Genomic DNA, 23,283 nt, shown 5'->3' with positions numbered 1-23,283 from the left:
CTTTTTAGGTTCTTTCTAAAACAAACAGGCAAAAGTGCGAAGAGGCTTCGAATTCTCTTGTGAAAATAGTACCACGCATAGAGCCAAATTGCGAGCATTTTCAGCACTGTCGACAAACGAGAGTGCTGCTGATCCTTTGTATTCTTTACTGCCCGCTGAAATGATAGCATGGTTTTAGGTTGCTGGCAACATTTTGAAAATGCGCATTCTGTACGGACAAAATGAAGGCAAAGAACTTTTTTAAGAAAAGAAAACACCAGTAGTATACTTAAATCAATAACGTACACGGACGAAAAAGACTGTTTTTCATATGTTTGGGTGTAAAAATTATATGTTTGGAACTAAATTTTTTAACACAATATTTTTAAGTGCAAGCTAATTTTTTACTACCAGTGTATGCCCTAAGGTGAAACATAATATGTTTGAACAATACAAACAATATTTTGTTTGGATCAGTCCTGAAAATATATATGCTTCAAGCAAAATGTGTTTGGGGTATATGTTACAGAAGCGATTTTTTTTAAGGTTGTATACACTTAGCCCAATTGATTAAAGTAATTCATTTCTTATGGGTTCAGTTATCGGGGATCTTGGATATTTTAGACGGTTTTCATTTCAAAGATTAATCGATTTTTTTAAGGGTGTATACACTTAGCCCAATTGATTAAAGTAATTCATTTCTTATGGGTTCAGTTATCAGGGACCTTGGATATTTTAGACGGTTTTCATTTCAAACGATTAATCGAATTAATACAAATCATATTTTATTTCATTTTTTTTTTGTTTAATTCTTTTAAGTAGTACACATGTTTTTCACAACAAATGCAGTTCTTGGGCGGTTATATTAATAGCTCATTTGAAATTACATACTTTGGATTATTCGTTTCCAATTCGGGAGAGAGTGATTATTACCAAGCCTTTTGGTTTAGTTGTTAAATCATTAGTAATTTTCCATACCCATTATTCCCCTACCTCCATTATAAACCTAGGACCTTGGCATTACGTACAAAATTTAGAAGTGATTGGATCAATGTTGTTTGTTAAAAACAAAAAAAAAAACATATTAATTGCATTGACTTAATACATTTCTATTACCTTTTGGTACGATTAGCTGAAAAGAATTAGTTTTGAGCTCAATTATTATCCAAATTGTTTCAGATTTAGATATGTTTATGTTTTATACTTCAGTAGGGTTGGGTATAAGTCGCCCGACTTTTTACGTTACTTACTTGCTTGAGTGTACTCTTAATACTTACATTTCCTCCAAGGTGGTTCTATAAATTTCTATTAATTTATCGTAAAATATTATACATTTATTTATCTTCTTTTCGTATTCATAAAATGCATAAAATTGCAAATTATAAAAATCGAAGTCCAAATGCCATAACCACATCAATTCTAGTTCCTTGGTCTATTTGCCTTTCTACGCCGCCTTCTACACTTCCTTCCCCTTTTACCCTTTCTACACTTTCTACGCCTCTTGGGTCTTCTATTTGGCCTGTTCTCTTCACTCGATGCAGAATTGTTGTCATTGGAATTGTTTTCATAGGATGCAGAATTGTCACGACTAAAAATGCCAGTACCACTAGTACCACCTTCTTGTGAGAGACTGTTATCCTCAGTTTCATATTCAGCGTCACTAACTTCGCCACTTTCTTCACCGCTGCCATCAGCTGTTCCTTCCAATTCGGACGAAACATCAGTCACATTTGCAACGGGTTCGTCCTCAGGTATAACATCTTCTGTTTCCGAACGAACATCTGAGCCATTTTCGCTTACATTTTCATTCGGTAAGCCCTCAGGTCCTATCGCGTCTTCAGTGACGGGAGCTGCTAAAGCATCATTTGACACAGTATCTTCCTTAGCGGGTACCACATGTCCCAAAGCAGCCACCACAAAGCCAAAGATTAAACAAATTCTTAAAAACTTCATGTTAAAGAATTTAATATAATCTATAGCAACATGAGTTGTTTTCAAACAAACACTTACTAATGATTCCATATCAACATTTTGGCTGATATTTAAACTAATTTTAAGACCCATTCCCTTGTGCATGTTGCACAGAAAAAAAATCAATTCTCATTGTTATTTTCGACCTTAGCCTTGAGCTATTACACAGAAATACAAATCCAGAATTTTTTCTGTTTACATCGATATTTGTTTGATAACCAGCTCAATTATTGTAATTATTCCCACTCATGATATATGGTTACAATAATTGTGAAATATTTAAACTTGGTGGATTAAGTTGGTGTGAATAAATATAGGACAAACAACTCCAAATACGATTCCACCTCTGCAAACAAATTCTATAGACTTAACAACTCCAAAAAAGAGGTTAAACATTTATGGTACCATCTGTTGCTGAATGAAAAATTAGAAAAAAAAAAATAAATATTTGAGTAAAATTCATTGGAGAACTGACTCAGCCAAAAACAGAACGAAAATAGTTTCTAAGTTTTCTAAATGTAATGGATTATGTCCGTCTGTCTGTATAATTTATACAATAACTCTAGAAGGAAATCATTAAGTCACTTTACATTTCGTCCGAAACATCTCTGCCAAAATTTATTTTGTGTTAGCCTGATATCAAATTAATTACTTTACATATAATTACAAATATTAATACGAGCTTAGTGGTCATGAATATTGAGGCATTGGTATGATTTAGTTATTGAAGAAAAATATGAGATGCCTATCTTCTGACTATACACATTCTTCGTCGCTGGCTAAACCGAATTTCCATAGTCTTTAGTTTAGATCTGGCGGGGTGAGATGATTCAATTTGGGTATTATATTTTATTTTGTTATGGAAATTACATACGAGAATTGTTCCTCCAAAATAGAATCATTAATTTTAGTTCATACATCTCCCAGAATCAGATTTGTCACTCGTCTCAAAAATAATCTAGAAAACTTAAAAAAAAAATATTTTTAAGTCTCTGATCAAATTTTTGTATAACAAACTGTTTTTTCTTCGTATGAATGAATGACCACTACATGACAGCGACAAGTTTTAGAGGTATAAAATAATACGATAGTTAAAATTTTTATACCTGAAAACCACATAATGGTCAGGGTATAATAAGTTTGATCTGCCAAAAAATGTGCCTACCAGAAATATTGATTTTAAACCCCATAAAATATATACCGATCGACTCAGAATCACCTCCTGAGTCGATCTAGCGCTTGGTGTCCGTCCGTCTGTCCATGTATTTGTTGTTCACAGGATTCCGGTCGCAATTTTTAACCGATTTTGATGAAATTTGGTAGAGGGAGTTTTTTTGGACACAAGGACGAACGCTATTGAAATCGGATCAAATTTAGATATAGCTCCCATATATATGTATCGCCCGATTTCGACAAAAGGGGTCACGTTGCGCGTTTTTTCAAACGGATCGTCACCAAATTTGTCAAAAGGTAATCCCTTTCATCGCCCTTCAAATCTGCAAAATTTCATCCAAATCGGTTCAGATTTAGATATAGCTCTCATATATATGTATCGCCCGATTTTCCCAAATTTGGCCACAAAACCTTTATTTATCAACCGATCTTAATCAAAGTTGGCTAAATATAATCTTCTATAGCACTAACTATATGTGCAAAAAATCATCGAAATCGGTTCAGATTTAGCTATAGCTCCCATATATATGTACCGCCCGATTTTTCTAAATTTGGCCATAAAACCCTTGTCTATCAACCGATCGTATTCAAAGTTGGCTAGATCCAGTCCTCTATAGTACTATATGTGCAAAGTTTCATCCAAATCGGTTCAGATGTAGATATAGCTCCCATATATGTATCACCCGATTTTGAAGAATTCGCCCCTAATAACCTTATTTTTGACCATACAGGCCTCATTTCTTAACTGACCTTACTCAAATCTTGCACAAGGTAACGTTTTGTGGTATTAATCAAACTCGCAAAATATTATGCAAATTAGTTCAGATTTAGATATAGCTTCAATATATATGCATCGCTCGATTTTCCCAAATTTGGCCATAGTACTCTTATTTATTAACCAATGTTACTCAAATTTCAAATTTTGATGTACTGGCCGATCGTATTTATACGTACTTGTAGCTCTTACATAAGAATATTGCTCGATTTTTACAAATTTGGATTTATTACCCACACTAATTGAGCGATTTTCTCTTCTTTAATAATGAGCTCAATATTAGTGGCATACTAACTCCGTAGGTGCGATATCAACGACAGCCAATGTAGGTTTTTTCTAATATTTAGCGTCTTGTAGGGACGTAGGGCCACAAAGTAGGGACATTTTCACCCAACACAATTTATAATAATTTTTACACTTTGGTGGCTCTAGAGGAGGCAATTTGAAGCCGGCAAGGCTTGATCTTTAACAATGTGTGGTAACAACAGTTACTACTCGTGCCAAAAAAAATCTAATAAAATTTGAAGATTACCACAAATCTACCAAACAATTATTTCTATAGAAATTTATGTCAAAACTTTATTCCTGTAGAAAATTTTGTCAACATTTTATTTCTATAGAAAATTATGTCAAAATTATATTTCTATAGAAATTTTTTTCAAAATGTTATTTCTCTAAAAAATTTTCTCAAAATTTTATTTCTATAGAATTTATTATCAAAATTTTATTTCTATAGAGATTAAAAAAATACTATTTTTGGTAGAATTCTACCAACTGTGGCAACCGTTTTGGTAATACAAATTCATGTTCTCGGTTATATACGTTGCATTTTCATGTTTTAAGATAATAAAGTACTTAGAACCATTTTTGATTTGTAAAATTTGTTTAAATTTAACGAAAAATATTGTAGGGAAAATTGTTTGGGAATGTATGGAAAAGTAGGGAACTTTTTTGTCCTTGTAGGGTAAACCGAACATTTTCCCTGGCAACACTGACTATGAGCTATAGTCAGATTGAGACAAAGCACCCATAAACATGTACCCCTTAATTTTCTTAAATAAGCAACTGCAGTTTATCTCCCAGACCTATATCAATTTTACCCCACAAATGCTTATGATTACTAATTCAGTAAGGGTGGTTTAGGTTATGATATAGTCGGCCCCGCCCGACTTTCTACTTTACTTACTTGTTTAAGTTTAATTTTGACAAAACAACATATCTCAACATATGTTGTAAAATAAAATCAAAATACTTGTATGATACTTTTTAGCAAATCAACATAACCCCACATAAGGTTTGTATAATTCACCAATTATGTTTTACAAAACAACATACGAGGGCGGTTCGGAAACTTCTTAGCCTATCAATGAAAAGAATAGTTAGATTTAAAAATTTTTTTTATTTTTCAATATAATCTCCTGAAACTTCAATACACTTAGTCCAACGCTTTTCTAGAAATTCTATCCCTTGATTAAAATAGTTTTCCTCAAGGTCTTCAAAATAGTGGTTTACAATTGTAATTGCATGTTCATTTGAGGTAAAACGCTTGCCAACAAGGAATTTTTTTAGATTTGGGAACAAGTAAAAGTCACTGGGAGCTAAATCAGGAGAATTTTTAATTCGTTGATTTTAGCCATTGTTAAAACACTCATGTGCGCTGGTGCGATGTCTTCATGAAAAATTATTTTTTTTGTGTTGTAAGCCAGGACGTTTTTCTCGAATTTGTACATTTAGTTGATCCAAAAGGTTGCAATAGTACTCTGAACTTATTGTTTTACCCTTTTGCAGATAGTCAATCAATAAAATACCTTTGAAATCCCAAAAAACCGTTACCATAACCTTACCAGCCGATTGAATTGTTTTTGCCTTATTTGGGGCATTTCCTCCAGCTTCAGTCCATTGTTTGGATTGTTCTTTTGTCTCTGGAGTATAGTGGTGGATCCATGTCTCATCAACAGTTATGAAACGACGCTTAAAATCCATTTTATTTCGCTTAAAACGATCCAAACAAGCTTGAGAAATGTTCATTCTTATGCGTTTTTGATCGCACGGATGAAAAAGACTGTTTTTCATATGTTTGGCTATAAACATTATATGTTTGGAACACAATATTTTTGAGTGCAAGCATATAATGTTCATAAACTAGCAAAACATGTTTGGGACATATATGTTAATATGTTAGAACATATTATGTTTGGGACATAAAATGTTTGTAAATATAATATGCTTGGATGCAAACATATATTAATTTAGCAATAGCCTATAAACATATATATGTTTAGTAGCTTGGAGCGTTATTTAACAGGGAGCGATATTGAATTAAGTTGGTGGTTGTTGCTTGTTATTACAAAATTAACATTTTATTTTTCCTTGGGCAATTGATCAGCTACTTTTCTTTGATCCTTACAAACTGTGTGGTCCGCTGTTCGAATCCCCGTCCGGCAAAAGGTAAAATTAAAATAAAAAAATCATAAAATTGAATAATTTCTTCTACAATGTTTGTATTACAGAAAAAGGTGCTAAGAACTAAAAAATCTCGTGGAAGTGAGAAAGATGTGGGGGAATATACAATTGGGCAGAAACAAAATTTTGAGCATTCAGGTCGAAAACCTATGTTGTTAGCACCTATATTACCTGTTTATTTTCATAATTCATTATGATTGTAAATATATAAATAAATAAATAAAATTTTGAGCACAATATTGTTTGGGAGAATTTTTTTTAAGCATATAATATTTTTGGGTGCAAAATGCTTCCAAACATATTATATGGTCACATAATAACATATTGTTTTTTGGAAGACAACATTATTGAATTTGGATGCAAAAATGCAAAATGTTTGAAACTTTGACTACCCAAACATATATTGTTTAGACCAATATGCTTTCAAACATATTACATATTGGAAGAGATCAAATATATAAATGTTTGGGCAATACCCAAAAATGTATATGCTTGAAGCAAAATATGTTTGGGAGTATATGTTACAGAAGCGATTTTTTGTGAGCGTGCGTCTGTTAACAAATGCGGCACCCATCTTGCAGAAAGTTTTTTCATCTGTAGTTCTTCATGCAAAATTAAATGGACTCGATCATTTGAGATGCCCATGATATTAGCAATTTCACGCAATTTTATTCGTCGATCATTTAATACCATATCATGCACTTTAGCTACAATTTCTGTTGTTGTTGCTGTTTTTGTTCGTCCACTACGTGGTTCATCTTCAATGCGTGTACGACCACGCTTAAATTCAGCAACCCAATTTTTACTGTTGCATATGAAGGATCACTTTCACCTAACACATTCATCATATCATTATGAATTTCTTGAACACCTGTTCCTATATGAAGGAGTTGCCAGATCAAAACAAAATTTAACATGTCTTCATAACAGAGATGGAAGTTTCCGAACTGCCCTCGTAGATTGCTATTACTTAAAATATTTAAAGAAAAAAAATCCCGAAAAAAAATTCCGGGATTCTATATTTTGAAATCCCGATTTTTAAAAATCGATCCCGAATGACAGCCCTAGTTGTCATATTTTGAGCAATTACTTATGCACAAAAAAAAGTGTCTCATAAAGTTAAGAAGACTTTTACAGTTCTTTGTTACAAGAATTTTCCAGAATTTTTCGTATCTTCTAAAACTAAAATTAACTACACGAAAGGAAATTTTAAGTACCAATCGTTTAGTTCATGGCCTACTAAATATGATGGAAATATTCTATAAAACTACTAGTGAAACAAGTAAGGAAAGTCTAAAGTCGGGCGGGGCCGACTATATTATACCCTGCACCACTTTGTAGATCTAAATTTTCGATACCACATCACATCCGTCAAATGTGTAGGGTGCTATATATAAAGGTTTGTCCCAAATACATATATTTAAATATCACTCGATTTGGACAGAATTTGATAGACTTTTACAAAATCTATAGACACAAAATTTAAGTTGGCTAATGTATTAGGGTGGAACACAATGTTAGTTACAAACAAGTAAGTAAAGTCTAAAGTCGGGCGGGGCCGACTATATTATACCCTTCACCACTATGTAGACCACAAATTTGTGTTACCATTTCAAATCGTTCAAATTTGTTGGGAGTTATTATGAAGGCTTTTATTAGAAATATTTATATAATTTATATACAATATGGAGACAATTTTTGTACTTCTATAAAATCTCTAGAATTAAAATTTAAATCGGCTGACACCCTGGGATGAAACACAATGTTAGTTACAAACAAGTAAGTAAAGTCTAAAGTCGGGCGGGGCCGACTATATTATACCCTTCACCACTATGTAGACCAAAAATTTGTGTTACCATTTCAAATCGTTCAAATTTGTTGGGAGTTATTATGAAGGCTTTTATTAGAAATATTTATATAATTTATATACAATATGGAGACAATTTTTTGTACTTCTATAAAATCTATAGAATTAAAATTTAAATCGGCTGACACCCTGGGATGAAACACAATGTTATTTACAAAATATGGGAAATATAAAGCTAGAGCAATTTTAATGCAATTATACGAAATAATATTTACGATTTATCGAGCGAGAAATACGTATTCGAGATAAAAGAAAATTTAAGTAATATTTAAAATTTTTGCTACAGTGGCGCTTTTACAAGGATATTGGTTAAATCTCGCACATTATATGTGGTAAATTTTGGGTTGTGATATATTATTCGGCCTAGTTTATTTTAAACTCGACCGTTTTGTGGAAAGTGTGGTATTACAGTGTGAAATATGACTACGAAATCTGAACCAATAAGATCAAAAAGCATATTAAATATGTTCTGTGTGGAAACTCCCATTGAAAATGGGTCTAAAATATGAAATATTCTACTCAACTCTGGCGTATATATATACAAAATTTGAAGCAAATCAGGCTTCAACTCTGGCTTTTGTGCAAATCGGACAAAATATATAAATGGGAGCTATATTTAAATCTGAACCGAGTTCAAACTAATTTGGCACAGTTAACAATACTATTAAACGCACTCCTTTTGGACGAAAGGTATATATGGGAGCTATATCCAAATCTGAACCGATTTCAACCAAATTTGGCACAGTTAACCATATTATAAAACGTACACTTTGTGCAAATTTTGAATCAAATCTGGGCAAAATTCTGGTTTTTGAAGCCATATAAGTGCAAATCGGACGATATATATATATATATATATATATATATATATATATATATATATATATATATATATATATATATATATATATATATATATATATATATATATATATATATATATATATATATATATATATATATATATATATATATATATATATATATATATATATATACATATATATATATATATATATATATATATATATGGGAGCTATATCTAAATCTGAACCGATTTTAACCGAATTTGGCACAGTTAACAATATTATTAAACGTACTCCTTGTTCTAAATTTGAAGCAAATCAGGGTAAAATTCTGGCTTTTGAAGCCATGACCCGAAGAAAGACCCCATGCCAAAATTGAGGACGATCGGACTTAAATTGCGAGCTGTACTTTGTGCACAAAATTACATATACAGACAGACGGACGGACAGTCAGACAGGCAGACAGACAGACGGACATCGCTAAATCGACTCAGAATTTAATTCTAAGCCGATCGGTATACTAAAAGATGGGTCTATGACTATTATTTCTTGGCGTTACATACAAATGCACAAACTTATTATACCCTGTACCACAGTAGTGGTGAAGGGCATAAATACAAATAAAAGAAATTACAAACATGTAGGGACCTAGCGGCGTCAATGCAACATTTGGTATGACGCAAGCCAATTTCCCATCTTCTAAAGTATATTGTCTTTGCCCGTGGTTCATGTGTAAATTTGTTTGACAGTCGGGTAAATAATATATCTAGTGTGTTTTCGTTTATTGGTAGTGTATATTTTTGCCTTGCAACCCAAAATTCGTACGAGTATATATACATGTATTACTCTAACTTGTCTAAAAATATTGTACCTTTATTTCTCTTTCTTTGGTATTCATAGAAATTGATTATTTTAAATTAGTGAAAGCGCATCAATTCTAGTCATCCTTTGGTTTCTTTCCCTTTTTGGATTTCTTTGGCTTCTTAGATTTTTTGGGCTTCTTGGGTTTCTTGGACTTCTTTGGCTTCTTGGGCTTCTTAGGCTTTCTATTTGGTTTCTTCTCTCCACTCGACCCGCCTTCACGGGATGCTGAATTTGCACGACCAGAAACGCCAGTATCACTACTTCCAGTATATGCAACTTCTTCAGGGATATCTGAAGCATTTACACCAACGTGTTTATTCGGCGAGTCTTCAGGTTTTGCTACTTCTAAGGCATCATTTGAAACAGTATCTTCCTTAGCGGATACCACATGTCCCAAAGCACCTATTACAAAGCCAAAGATTAAACAAATTGTTAACAACTTCATATTAAACAATGAAGTATAATCTGTAACAAAATAAGTTGTTCTCAAACAACCTATTAATTATGAGTGCATATAGACAATTTACCTGATATTTAATCAAATTTTGAGACCCACTTTGAGATCCACCTTGAACATGGGGCATAGAATAAACGTTCAATTGTCATTGTTAGTTTAACCTTCAATTATTACACAAAAAGTAAACACTGAATATTTTCGATATTTTCAATCGACAGCATTCTAAAGCAGACAATAAACAGTTTGAAATAGATCAGAACATTTTAAATATGAAGGCATATGTTTATATAAATAAATAGAGCATACAACTCGAAAGACGAGTTCAACTCTCCAAATAGAAAAAGTCTCAAAACCCCCCAAAAAATGGTTAAAAACGTATATTACCTTGTATTTCTGGATGAAACATTGGACATTTGTATTGAATACACTGAGGAGTTTGAGATTGAGTAACATACCTGAAACGAAAGCCCATGAAGGTATGGATGAAGTTAGTTTCAAAGTTTTCTTTTCTAATCGAATGGAATATTCCCACCGGTCTGTATGATTTACAAGACAACTCTCGAAGGAAATCTCCGAATCACTTAACATATACTCCGTAATATTTTTGCTTAAATTCTTATGGTGTTTTCGTTTGGGAAAAAAGTGTTGCATACAAATGGTACAACATTTTATGGTGTTACCACAGTATTGCCGAAACCCCTTGCAATGACAACACCGTTTACGTGTGAAAACGAATAAAAATGGTGCAACACTCATATAAAATCAAAACAAAAGAAATTTGGCGGAAATGTTTCGATTATTATTAACAACTATTATTGGAATCCGACTAACACGCAAATTTTTATTGAACTAAGGTAAATTATTAAAACTTTTGATTTTATATATTTTTAATTATCTTACTTCTACTTCAGAGTACAAAGTTTTTAACTCGCCGTTGGACATTTCATCCAAGCAGTGATGTTGTAACTTCTTCATCGTCGTCAGAAGAACTACTCATCAATAGCGCATCTACAATGGTGTTGGCCAAAAACAAAGCATTTGTTTTTGGCATTTTGTTATTATATATTAATATCGAATTTTGTTGTCGCGGCACTAAACAATTGATATGCTTCTTCTTGGTAAATTAATCAGCTGTATTGAAGAAATTGAAAAGCACCCACAATACACGCGTCACGCACTTTATTTGGTATTTGCAATAACGCTATTATTTAGATCGAAGAATAAAAGCGTCTTCAACATCCGATTGAAAGTGTAACCATCTGCACCGTAGGCCAGCTATGGTGTAAAATGGGTTGCACTTTTGCTATTGCAATGGGTAACACCTCGTCAATCGAACGTGCACATTTTGGGTAGGCTGCACAGAATTTTCCAATCGAACAAAAATTTTTGATTTATGGGGGTAAGGTGTAAAATATGCAACATATTTTTTACCAATCGAAATCACAATTAGATAAACGCTATCTGCACCTTTTGTCTAAAAAGCCGTTTTTATACCCTTCACGACTATTGTGGTACAGGGTATAATAAGAAGGAACAGAGACCCATCGTCTAATATACTGATCGTCTGCTACTGACAAAAGTTTCTATAAAAATAAAATTTTGACGTAATTTTCTATAGAAATGAAATTTTTACAAAATTTTCTATGGAAATAAAATGTTGACAAATTATTCTATAGATATTAAATTTTGATAAGATTTTTTATGGAAATAAAATTTAGATAATGTTCTCTATAGAAATAAAATTTTGTTAAAAATTTCTATAAAAATAATATTTAGATAAAATTTTCTATAGAAATAAAATTTTGATAAAATACTATAGAAATAAAATTTGGACAAAATTTTCTATAGAAATAAAATTTTCTAACGAAATAAAAATTTGATAAAAAATTTCTATAGAAAAACAAAATTTTTATAGAAATAAAATTATGACAAAATTTTCTATAGAAATACAATTTTGACGAAATTTTCTATGGAAATAAAATTTTGACAAAACTTTCTATAGAAATAAAAGTTTGACATAATTTTCTATTCAAATAAAATATTGACAAAATTTTCTATAGAAATAAAATGTTGACAAAAGTTTCTATAGAAATAAATTTTTGACATAATTTTCTATTGAAATACAAATTTGACAAAATTTTCTATAGAAATAAAATTTTTACAAAACTTTCTATGCAAATAAAATTTTGACAAAGTTTTCTATAGAAACAAAATTTAGACCAATTTTTCTATTCAAATAAAATTTTGACAAATTTTTTTATCCAAATAAAATTTTGACAAAACTTTCTACAGAAATAAAATTTTGAAATAATTTTCTATGCAAATAAAATTTTGACATAATTTTCTATGCAAATAAAATTTTGACAAAATTTTCGATAGAAATAAATTTTTACAAAATTGTCTATTCAAATAAAATTTTGACAAAATTTTCTATAGAAATAAAATTTTTACAAAATTTTCTTTCAAATAAAATTTTGACAAAATTTTCTATAGAAATAAAATTTAGACAAATTTTTCTATTCAAATAAAATTTTTACGAAACTTTCTATAGAAATAAAATTTTGACATAATTTTCTATGCAAATAAAATTTTGACAAAATTTTCTATAGAAATAAAATTTTGACAAAATTTTCTATAGAAATAAAATTTTGACAAAATTTTCTATAGAAATACAATTTTGACAAAATTTTCTATAGAAATACAATTTTGACAAAATTTTCTATAGAAATAAAATTTTTACAAAATTTTTTTTTCAATTAACATTTTAACAAAATTTTCTATAGAAATAAAAGTTTTACAAAATTTTCTTTCAAATAAAATTTTAACAAAATTTTCTATAGAAATAAAATTTAGACAAATTTTTCTATTCAAATAAAATTTTGACAAATTTTTCTATAGAAATAAAATTTTTACAAAATTTTCTTTCAAATAAAATTTTGACAACATTTTCTATATAAATAAAATTTAGACAAATTTTTCTATTCAACTAAAATTTTTACAAAACTTTCTATAGAAATAAAATTTTGACTTACTTTTCTATGCAAATAAAATATTGACAAAATTTTCTACAGAAATAAAATTTTGACATAATTTTCTATGCAAATAAAATTTTGACAAAATTTTCTATAGAAATAAATTTTTACAAAATTGTCTATTCAAATAAAATTTTGACAAAATTTTCTATAGAAATAAAATTTTGACAAAATTGTCTATAGAAATAAAATTTTGACAAAATTTTCTATAGAAATAAAATTTTGACAAAATTTTCTATAGAAATAAAATTTTTACAAAATTTTCTTTCAAATAAAATTTTGACAACATTTTCTATAGAAATAAAATTTAGACAAATTTTTCTATTCAAATAAAATTTTGACAAAATTTTCTATAGAAATAAAAATTTGACAAAATTTTCTATACAAATAAAATTTTGACAAAATTTTCTATAGAAATAAAATTTTAACACAATTTTCTATAGAAATAACATTTTAACAACATTTTTTTAAAGAATTAAAATTTTCTCAAAATTTTATTTCTATAGAAAATTTTGTCAAAATTTTATTTAGAACATTTTGTCAAAATTTTATTTGAACATTTTTTCTATAGATAATTTTGACAAATTTTTTAGTAGAAATAAAATTTTGACAAAATTTTCTTTAAAAAATCTTAATAAATTTGAATTTTCGTGTTAGGTCATTCAAAGTCCCATGGTGACTAAGTTCTCCATTTTATTTTATATTCTACACACTAACGATCCAAGGCATATTTATACATATTCTTTTTAATTTGGTAGATGTTAGGTAATTTTTTTTTTCAAGTTTTGGTAGATTATTTTTAGCACGAGTGGCAACCGTGCTTGTATGTTGCCAATACAAGGAATTCTTCCCCAAATTGTGGATTTTCTTTTGGATATGGGGCGGGAGAAGGGCTCTAGCTCTAATTTACTCTTTATCGATATGATGAAGATGTATTGGGGATGTTTCTGTGGTATCTTAATTGAAGTTGAGAATTTTTCGTTATGAAAGCGTTCCAATTTGGGGACACCGGCTTGAAAAACAACACTGCTGCTACTATACCTAACCAAGCCACTAGACACATCCACATCCAGAGTAAAAATAACAAAGTTTGCAGGTAAAAGTAAAATCTTCACTGTCTGCCAGTAAATTTATTTAACTTAAGAAACTCTAAGTTTTAAGCTTTTTCCACAGATAATCTAAACATTTTAATACATTCTCTAAACTTCAGGTCTTCACGATTTGACTAACAACATAGACAAATTTTATTTAATTTACTAGTGTCATGTGTTCAAGTGCAATGACGGAGTACATTCTTTCAAAACAAGTTAAATAGATTGATATAAAAAAATAACAATTGAATAAATTATTCAACTATTGATAGCGGCACAAGAAGCTCCAAAGCAGTTACTATGGTACAGCAGCAAAAATTGCTGGTTAACACAGCAACAAGGAATGTATTGAATCCTATCGTAAATTGAATAAATGTTTTCTATTTGAGTTTGAGTGGCAACATTCAATGCTTGCAATTTATATAAAATACATGCAAATTTTGTATGGAAACAATTTTTATAAAGTGCTTGAACAAAACAAAATAAAAGTGCTTATAAATAATTTTGTCTATGAGAAATGCGATTTAATTCATTCAATACAGTTTTTTTTTTTAATTTACAATTCAATGTTGATTTGATATCAAACCGCGGAATTTATAAAATTAATTTTAGGTATTTTAAGGCAGCTTAAAATGAGAACGTGATACTAAAACGCTATACACTAAGCTATACTATAGAAAATACCCCGAACGGAAATCAGAATTAGTTTCGGGAGCACAAATTAGAAATGGGATTGTTAGAATTAAAATTTTGGAAAATTTATTCAGAAAAAAAATTTTCGAAACATACTCATCAATTGTCCATAGTTAGCCACAAATTTTTCTAGCTACATACACATCCAGAGAAGGAATATGATCACCTCAAACATGTTTCAAAAATCGAATCGAGCTTTCGAGTAGTCGTATCTTACCAAGATACGAGTAAGATACAAGCATCCTTTAACATACCATACTAAAGGATGATACAGTTGAACTATGCTACCACTACACGGACGAAAAAGACTGTTTTTCATATGTTTGGGTGCATATGTTTGTAACTCAAATTTTTTAACACAATATTCTTAAGTGCAAGCATATAATGTTCATAAACTAGCATAACATGTTTGGAACATATAACAGGTTGGCTGATAAGTCCCCGGTCTGACACATAGATGGCGTCACTAGTATTAAATGCATATTATTTTTATATAGTACCAACCTTCAAATGATTCGTGTCAAAATTTGACGTCTGTAAGTCAATTAGTTTGTGAGATAGAGCGTCTTTTGTGAACCAACTTTTGTTATTGTGAAAAAAATGGAAAAAAAGGAATTTAGTGTTTTGATAAAAAACTGTTTTCTGAAGGAAAAAAAATACGGTGGAAGCAAAAACTTGGCTTGATAACGAGTTTCCGGACTCTGCCCCAGGGAAATCAACAATAATTGATTGGTATGCAAAATTCAAGCGTGGTGAAATGAGCATGGATGACGGTGAACGCAGTGGACGCCCGAAAGAGGTGGTTACCGACGAAAACATCAAAAAATCCATCAAAATGATTTTGAATGACCGTAAAATGAAGTTGATCGAGATAGCAGAGGCCTTAAAGATATCAAAGGACCGTGTTGGTCATATAATTCATCAATATTTGGATATGCGGAAGCTCTGTGCAAAATGGGTGCCGCGCGAGCTCACATTTGACAAAAAACAACAACGTGTTGATGATTCTGAGCGGTGTTTGCCGCTGTTAACTCGTAATACACCCGAGTTTTTCCGTCGATATGTGACAATGAATGAAACATGGCTCCATCACTACACTGCTGAGTCCAATCGACAGTCGGCTGAGTGGACAGCGACCGGTGAACAGTCTCCGAAGCGTGGAAAGACTCAAAAGTCCGCTGGCAATAATTTTTATCGATTATCTTGAGAAGGGAAAAACCATCAACAGTGACTATTTGAAGGTCGAAATCGCGGCAAAATGGCCCCATATGAAGAAGAAAAAAGTGTTGTTCCACCAAAACAAAGCACCGTGCCACAAGTTATTGAGAACGATGGCAAAAATTCATGAATTGGGCTTCGAATTGCTTCCCCACCCACCGTATTCTCCAGATCTGCCCCCAGCGACTTTTTCTTGTTCTCAGACCTCAAAAGGGTGCTCGCAGGGAAAAAATTGGCTGCAATGAAGAGGTGATCGCCGAAACTGAGGCCTATTTTGAGGAAAAACCGAAGGAGTACTACCAAAATTGTATCAAAAAATTGGAAGGTCGTTATAATCGTTATAATTCCTTGAAGGGAACTATGTTGAATAATAAAAACGAATTTTGACAAAAAATGTGTTTTTCTTTGTTAGTCCGGGGAAAGAAGTTCACCAATGTGGTATCACAATGGACTGAATAGTCTAAGTGAGCCTGACACCTAACCTAACCTAGACCGGGGACTTATCAGCCAACCTGTTATGTTAATATCTTAGAACATATTATGCTTGAGACATAAAATGTTTGTAAATACATTATGCTTAGATGCAAACATATATTAATTTGGAAATAGCCTATACATATGTGTGTTTAGAAAGATAGACCTATAGAGTATGCTGCAAGAAAAATAATGGAAGTAGCCAATTGGCACCTTAAAATATATCCACACAAAGAAAATTTCATTAAAATTTTTTACTACTAGTGTATGCCCTAAGGTGAAACATAATATGTTTGAACAATACAAACAATAGTTTATTTGGACCAATCCTGAAAAGCAAAATTTGTTTGGGGTATATGTTACAGAAGCGATTTTTTTTTTGAGGGTGTAGCCTTCCTTAGCATTATAAAACATTCGGATAGATATATGATTGGACTAAAGCCATTGGAAGATGATGCATAAACGAATACGAAGTCAAAAAATAATCGTTGTTTTATTTCTTTTTTTTTTGTCAAAAAGTACACAGAAAAAATGTTTCTGATTCAATCACTAATGTTCCAATTAGCTTTTTAATTAAAAGTTCTTCACTTATTAAAATACTAGTAACAATAACAAAATTAATTAGAAATAACAAAAATGATTAACAAATTGTTTGATTTATTTCGGCACTTTAAATTATTTTTGAATTGGTTCAACTAAACATTTAATTAAGTTTGGTCGAAATATTCAATTAATATTTTATTGAGACAAACATTTATTTTTTTATAATTGTTTATTTATTTATAATTAGTTTCCTTTCGATGAAGTAATTTCCTTGTAATTTTACAATGAGTTTTCCGATTAATTTTTTTTTTATATTTGAGAGAAAATTTAGTGAACCAATGAATAGTATGAAACTAATAAGTTTCACATTAAATTTATTATTATATTTTTAATTGCATATATCTTTTATAAAATTAAAAGTGTTAATTGGGACAATATAAAAATGTTCAATCTTTTTCTTACCCAGCAAAAAAAAAATACTACCCAATATGTCCTCCCAAGAAAATTCATTATTTTAACTACAAGATCAGTAAAAATTGCATGGCATGAAGGGAACGATATGCCGATATCACCAGCAACCTCTCTGAAAGTGATTCGACGATTATCCAAAATCATTTTCCTTGCAGCAACACTTGCCAGATTTTTTTCACAAGAGATTCCCAAATGTTCGAGTATATCCCCAAAAAAATCCCCTACCTACAAATGTTTCCCTACGAAAAATCCCCAATAAATATTTGATATATTGGTATAGGTGTTGGGGTATCGTTGGTATAGGTTTTGGAGATTTCAATATTTAAGAACATAAAGGGGGATGGGTACATGTTTATGGAAGTCTTGTCACAATCTGAGCAGAAATGTCTAATATTAGGAGCTATAGTTTATTTTGCACCTAAAGAGTTAGTGTGCTACTAGTCCATTATTTAAAAAAGAGGAAATCGGTCAATTAGTTGTGGATAATAAATCCAAATTTGTAAAAATTGGGCAATATTTCTATGTAAGAGCTACATGTAAGTCTAAATACGATCAAGGTTTGAAATTTGAATAACATAGGTTAATAAATAAGAGTATTATGGCAAAATATGGCAAAATCGAGCGATACATATATATGGGACCTATATCTAAATCTAAAACAATTTGTATAATATTTTGCAGGTATGATTGATACCATATAAGGTTACCTTGTCTAAAATTTGAGTAGGTTCAGTTAATAAATGAAGCCCCTATGGTTAAAAATAATGTTATTAGGGGCAAATTTTTCAAAATCGGCAAAATATGTATATATATGGGAGCTATATCTAAATTTGAACCGATTTCGATGAAATTTTGCACATACAGTTAGTGCTATAGAAGATTACATTTAACCAACCTTGGTTACGATCGGTTGATAAATAAGGGTTTTACGGCCAAATTTTGAAAAATCGGGCGATACCTATATATGGGAGCTATATCTAAATCTGAACCGACTTCGATGAAATTTCGCACGTACAGTTAGAACTATAGAAGATTACATTTAGCCAACTTTGAGTACGATCGGTTGATAAATAATGGTTTTTGATAAAAAATGGTTTTGGCAAAATCGGACGATACATATATATGGGAGCTATATCTAAATCTGAACCGATTTCGATGAAATTTTGCAGACTTTAAGGGTGATCAAAAAGTTTACTATGTGCAAAATTTGATGATGATCGATTTGTAATAAAGCGCAATGTGACTCCATTTGTCGAAATCGGGCGATACATATATATGAGAGCTATATCTAAATTTGATCCCATTTCTTCCAAATTCAATAGCATTCGTCCTTGTGGCCAAAAAACATTCTGTACCAAATTTTATCCAAACCGGTTAATAATTGCGACCGCAATCCTGTGAACAACAAATATGGACAGACGGACACCAAGAGCTAGATCGACTCAGGAGGTGATTCTGAGTCGATCGGTATACTTTTTTTAGACCCCATAAAATATGGCTGATCAGCATTTTTGTTCTTATGAGAAAGCCAAAGCGATTCACAGACAAAATGGAAAAAAGGTAGCAATGGACAATAATTCGATTTCTCAATCCACAAAAAATTTTCGGCATAAGTTCTCAAACATTTACCCAATAAAATCGAAGAGCACGCCAAGAAACGACTAACCTTTTTTATCTGTCAAAAAAAAATTGACAATCCAAAATGGTTCATATTATCAACATGTGTATCAACACAACCAAAATAAGGATGTGAAAATCAATCATACATAACTTACGGAATTTGAAAATAATGGTTATTTTTGGATCAGATCCCCAGCAAAAAAAATTTGGAAGTTCTTCTCAAGGCACAACTTTAAAAGAACTTCCAAAAATGCTCGCCCAAAGATGTTCTTTATTTTAACTGCACAGGAAGTTAAATCGAGTCAATTTCTTTATAACTCGCTTTTTTCATATTTTTAATGGGAATTGTTGTGTGTTTCAAATAGGTTAAAAACAGATTAAGAATTATTAAAATGGTAAAAATTATTTAAATTTAGCCGATAAAAATGGTAAATCCTTTGTAGAAAAATTTCGAATTTTTTAAAATATTTGATCACAAAAGTTCCAGACAAGCGTTATTATGCATTAAAAATCATTAAAAAAAAATTCAAAACTATTTGTCAAAATATCATAACATTTTTTAAATCACATCCAAAATACTGAATTCGCCTTACACCTTAAGAATTCAGTGCAGCGGCTGTTGGAATGTTGGACATACGTCCTATAACAAGAACATGTTAAATTCATCGCTTCTGCTTCTATTTGGCACCACTTCCGGATCCAAAAAGAAAATTTTCACTACTTTTTTGGCGACGCTTTTTTTACTGGGATCTCGTATAATTCAAAATGGTTAAGGAACTTGATAATCTATGTTACTTTTTCACATTCTTCTCATTTCACAAGGCCAACACTACAAACCACAAATTGAAGCAAACATTTACCTTAACACCAAACACCCATCTAGAAATAAATTTTTACCAAAAGGTTTTTGGTGTCCACGAAAAATTTGCTACTGTATACCTAATAAACTGTGCTGTGGGAGTTATGTATGTCCACATCATTCAATGGAGCTCTGTTAGTAGTAGCCTCTGTTAAGTTGGTAGTTTTTTTAAAATTGCAATTTCCTTTTGCCTCTCAGCATGTCCTGTTGCACCCCGGAACACTAATAGCTATTAGATGCCACGTACTGGTACCAAATGGAATTTTCAAACTTTGCTGGAAGCCATAGGTGAAACGTGCTCATTCCACGAGCAGTGTGCCAGTGCACACAGAATGGAGATGATTACCAGTAGCGATAAACATTCATTTTGCCGAATTAGAGCAAACAAACAATAATGACAGGGTTTGAAATGTACGTTTGCGTTTTTTTTTTTCTTCAGCTAAATGTATCGCTTTCGAAGGATATTTAACAAAAGAGCTCAACAAGTTACTAGAATTTTTTAGATGTTTCTATAATACTGGTTGATTGTTGACATTCTACCATGTTAAGTGTCCTCAACTCGCTTTTGGTAAGCTACGTATTTTGGATCATTAATCACATAGCTGAGGTGTTTATTTGTGTTATTGTTTAGCACCAACTATACATCCACGTAGTTCTAACGATAATCGTTAAATTTCAATACAAGTTGTCACCCAACACTTTAAAGTTTCAAACAAGACAATATGCTACCGTCTTTCCATTATCAAAACTAAAATCTCAAACTGTCAACATATGCTGCAAACGAATACGTGATAGATTCGAGTACGTGGGTGATATGGAAAGTTTTCGAAAAATATGTAAAAATGTAAAAAATATTTTTAAAGTTTTGCATAGAGTATAAGAAGATGGTAATGATATATTTTGAGAACAACATTCAAAATTTAGTGATACATGGGAATGGAAATCATTGAAGAGATTAATAAATAAATTTATCGATTATATATACAAAAGGTTTGTTATCGTATGCATTTTATGCAAATAAAATGGACTTAAGCATATCAGATAGGTTTTTATCTATATACACGAATGTTCGGAATTTTAACTACCCACCACGATGGATCACATAGAATCAGTGTGGTCAGTTAAGCATTTTTGCAGCTATATTTAGCATTATTTTTTGCATTAGAAGCAAAATTTTCGTTTAGCAATTTAATTTAGGGTTTTCCAATTACTAATTTAGCATTTTTATACCCTTCGCCACTACTGTGGTACAGGGTATAATAAGTTTGTGCATTTGTATGTGTTCGGGGTTGAAATGAAGAAGAGTTGGAAAGTGAACCTAATTTGCCTTTCGAAATTACAACACTTGAAGAAATTTTAGTTTTAAATTTTAAATTCAGGAATATTTATTGTTATTTTTTTTGTGTTTTTTGTAGTGTATTTTAAATATAATTCTTATTTTTATTCATAATTTATTATTAGATTTAAGTTTTAAATTAGCAATTAAATTTTATATTTAGATTTGGAAAATATTTACAAATAAAATTCAATTTAAACTCAAATCTTGGAAACAGTGTAAATAAGGGTTGTTTCAACTTAAATACAATTTACAATAGGGAATAGTGCAATATAGGTTTAAATGAAAATATGATGTGCAATTTACATGGAATTTTGTGCAATATAGTGTTAAGGCAAATTAATGTATTTTGTGTTGTGATTTTGTTCTTGTTATTGATGAGGGTTTTGTTTGTGTCTCTCACTTGTATTTGATGGGTAATGGGATGATGGGTTGTTTGTGTCACTGTTCACTAAATGTCTTTAGGTTTACCTGTAAATAGTTATTGTTTTTAACTGTTCACTTAAATGTTTGTTATAATTTAATGTTTATTTTATTTTCACAATTACTAATGTTTCACTACACTTGTTACTTATCGCGGGGGGATCGATTGTGCGTGCGCGTGTTGATTGTCGTTTCAAGACTGGTTCGTTGCCCTCTTGAGTGATGCTTAGTAGCTGATGCAAAGCTTAGCGACAAAACTGCAAGCATCGATCAAAGGGCAACTTTCCAGGTAAACAAATAGAAAAACAAAAGGACACGACGATTAAAAATTATTTGTGCCGCTATGCACAGTGTTTCAAACCGAGTTCAAACAAACTTTGAACATTCTGCCCCCCGCGAAAGAGTGTAGTTTACCCTACCTTATTGGTTGCTGACTTCGGTTGGACTACTGACGGGCCCCACGAAAACATAGCCCCAATCGGTGAGTTGGGCAAAAACTCTTCCAAGGCCCGTCTGTACAACTCCATCTCGCCGCAAGTAGGCATAAGCACTCGCGCCCACTTCAACATCAATTGACTCATTGCCCCTGGGATCGATGTCGGCCAGCTCATGAGTCTCCATGTTTGCGGCGGGGTCCTCAAGTATGGGGTCGGAGTATGGGTCTGGGTAGATCACGGGTCACCAATGCTCGGAGTTTGTACACCAGACGACTTCCATAGTGCCGGGCGCGCAGTCTAATTGTGGCAAACGTGCGACCATCCTTTTCCCTTGTTGGGATTCGGAGCCGGGTGACGGTCGATGCAGCAACTCGGGTGTGTGTGGCAGCTTGGCATAACAGTACTCTTACACTGGCCCAGTCCTCAGACTCCTCAGCCATCATATCCACCTGGGCTGTAGGAATGAAAACCGAAGATCGGTGGTACGGTAACTCTACCGGCGGTGGCGTATAGCGTCCAAAAGTTTCACGAAGCTGAGGAGCCCCATGCAACATCGTATGGTGACGGAGGTTGCATTCCCGACACGCGGTGAGGACTGGGCAGTCCGGAGCCAAATGACTGCGCGCCAGGCAGTTACGGCAGTAGCTGCGCCTCTCCACAGTCTCATACCGCTGGTAAGGGGTCTGTCGACGGAAAAAAGCACATGACCTGATTGGGTGGTCGTCTTGGCA

The sequence above is a fragment of the Haematobia irritans genome, chromosome 3 (assembly GCF_050003625.1).
Source record: "Haematobia irritans isolate KBUSLIRL chromosome 3, ASM5000362v1, whole genome shotgun sequence".
NCBI classification, from domain to species: domain Eukaryota; kingdom Metazoa; phylum Arthropoda; class Insecta; order Diptera; family Muscidae; genus Haematobia; species Haematobia irritans.
This window is presented reverse-complemented; position numbering follows the sequence as displayed.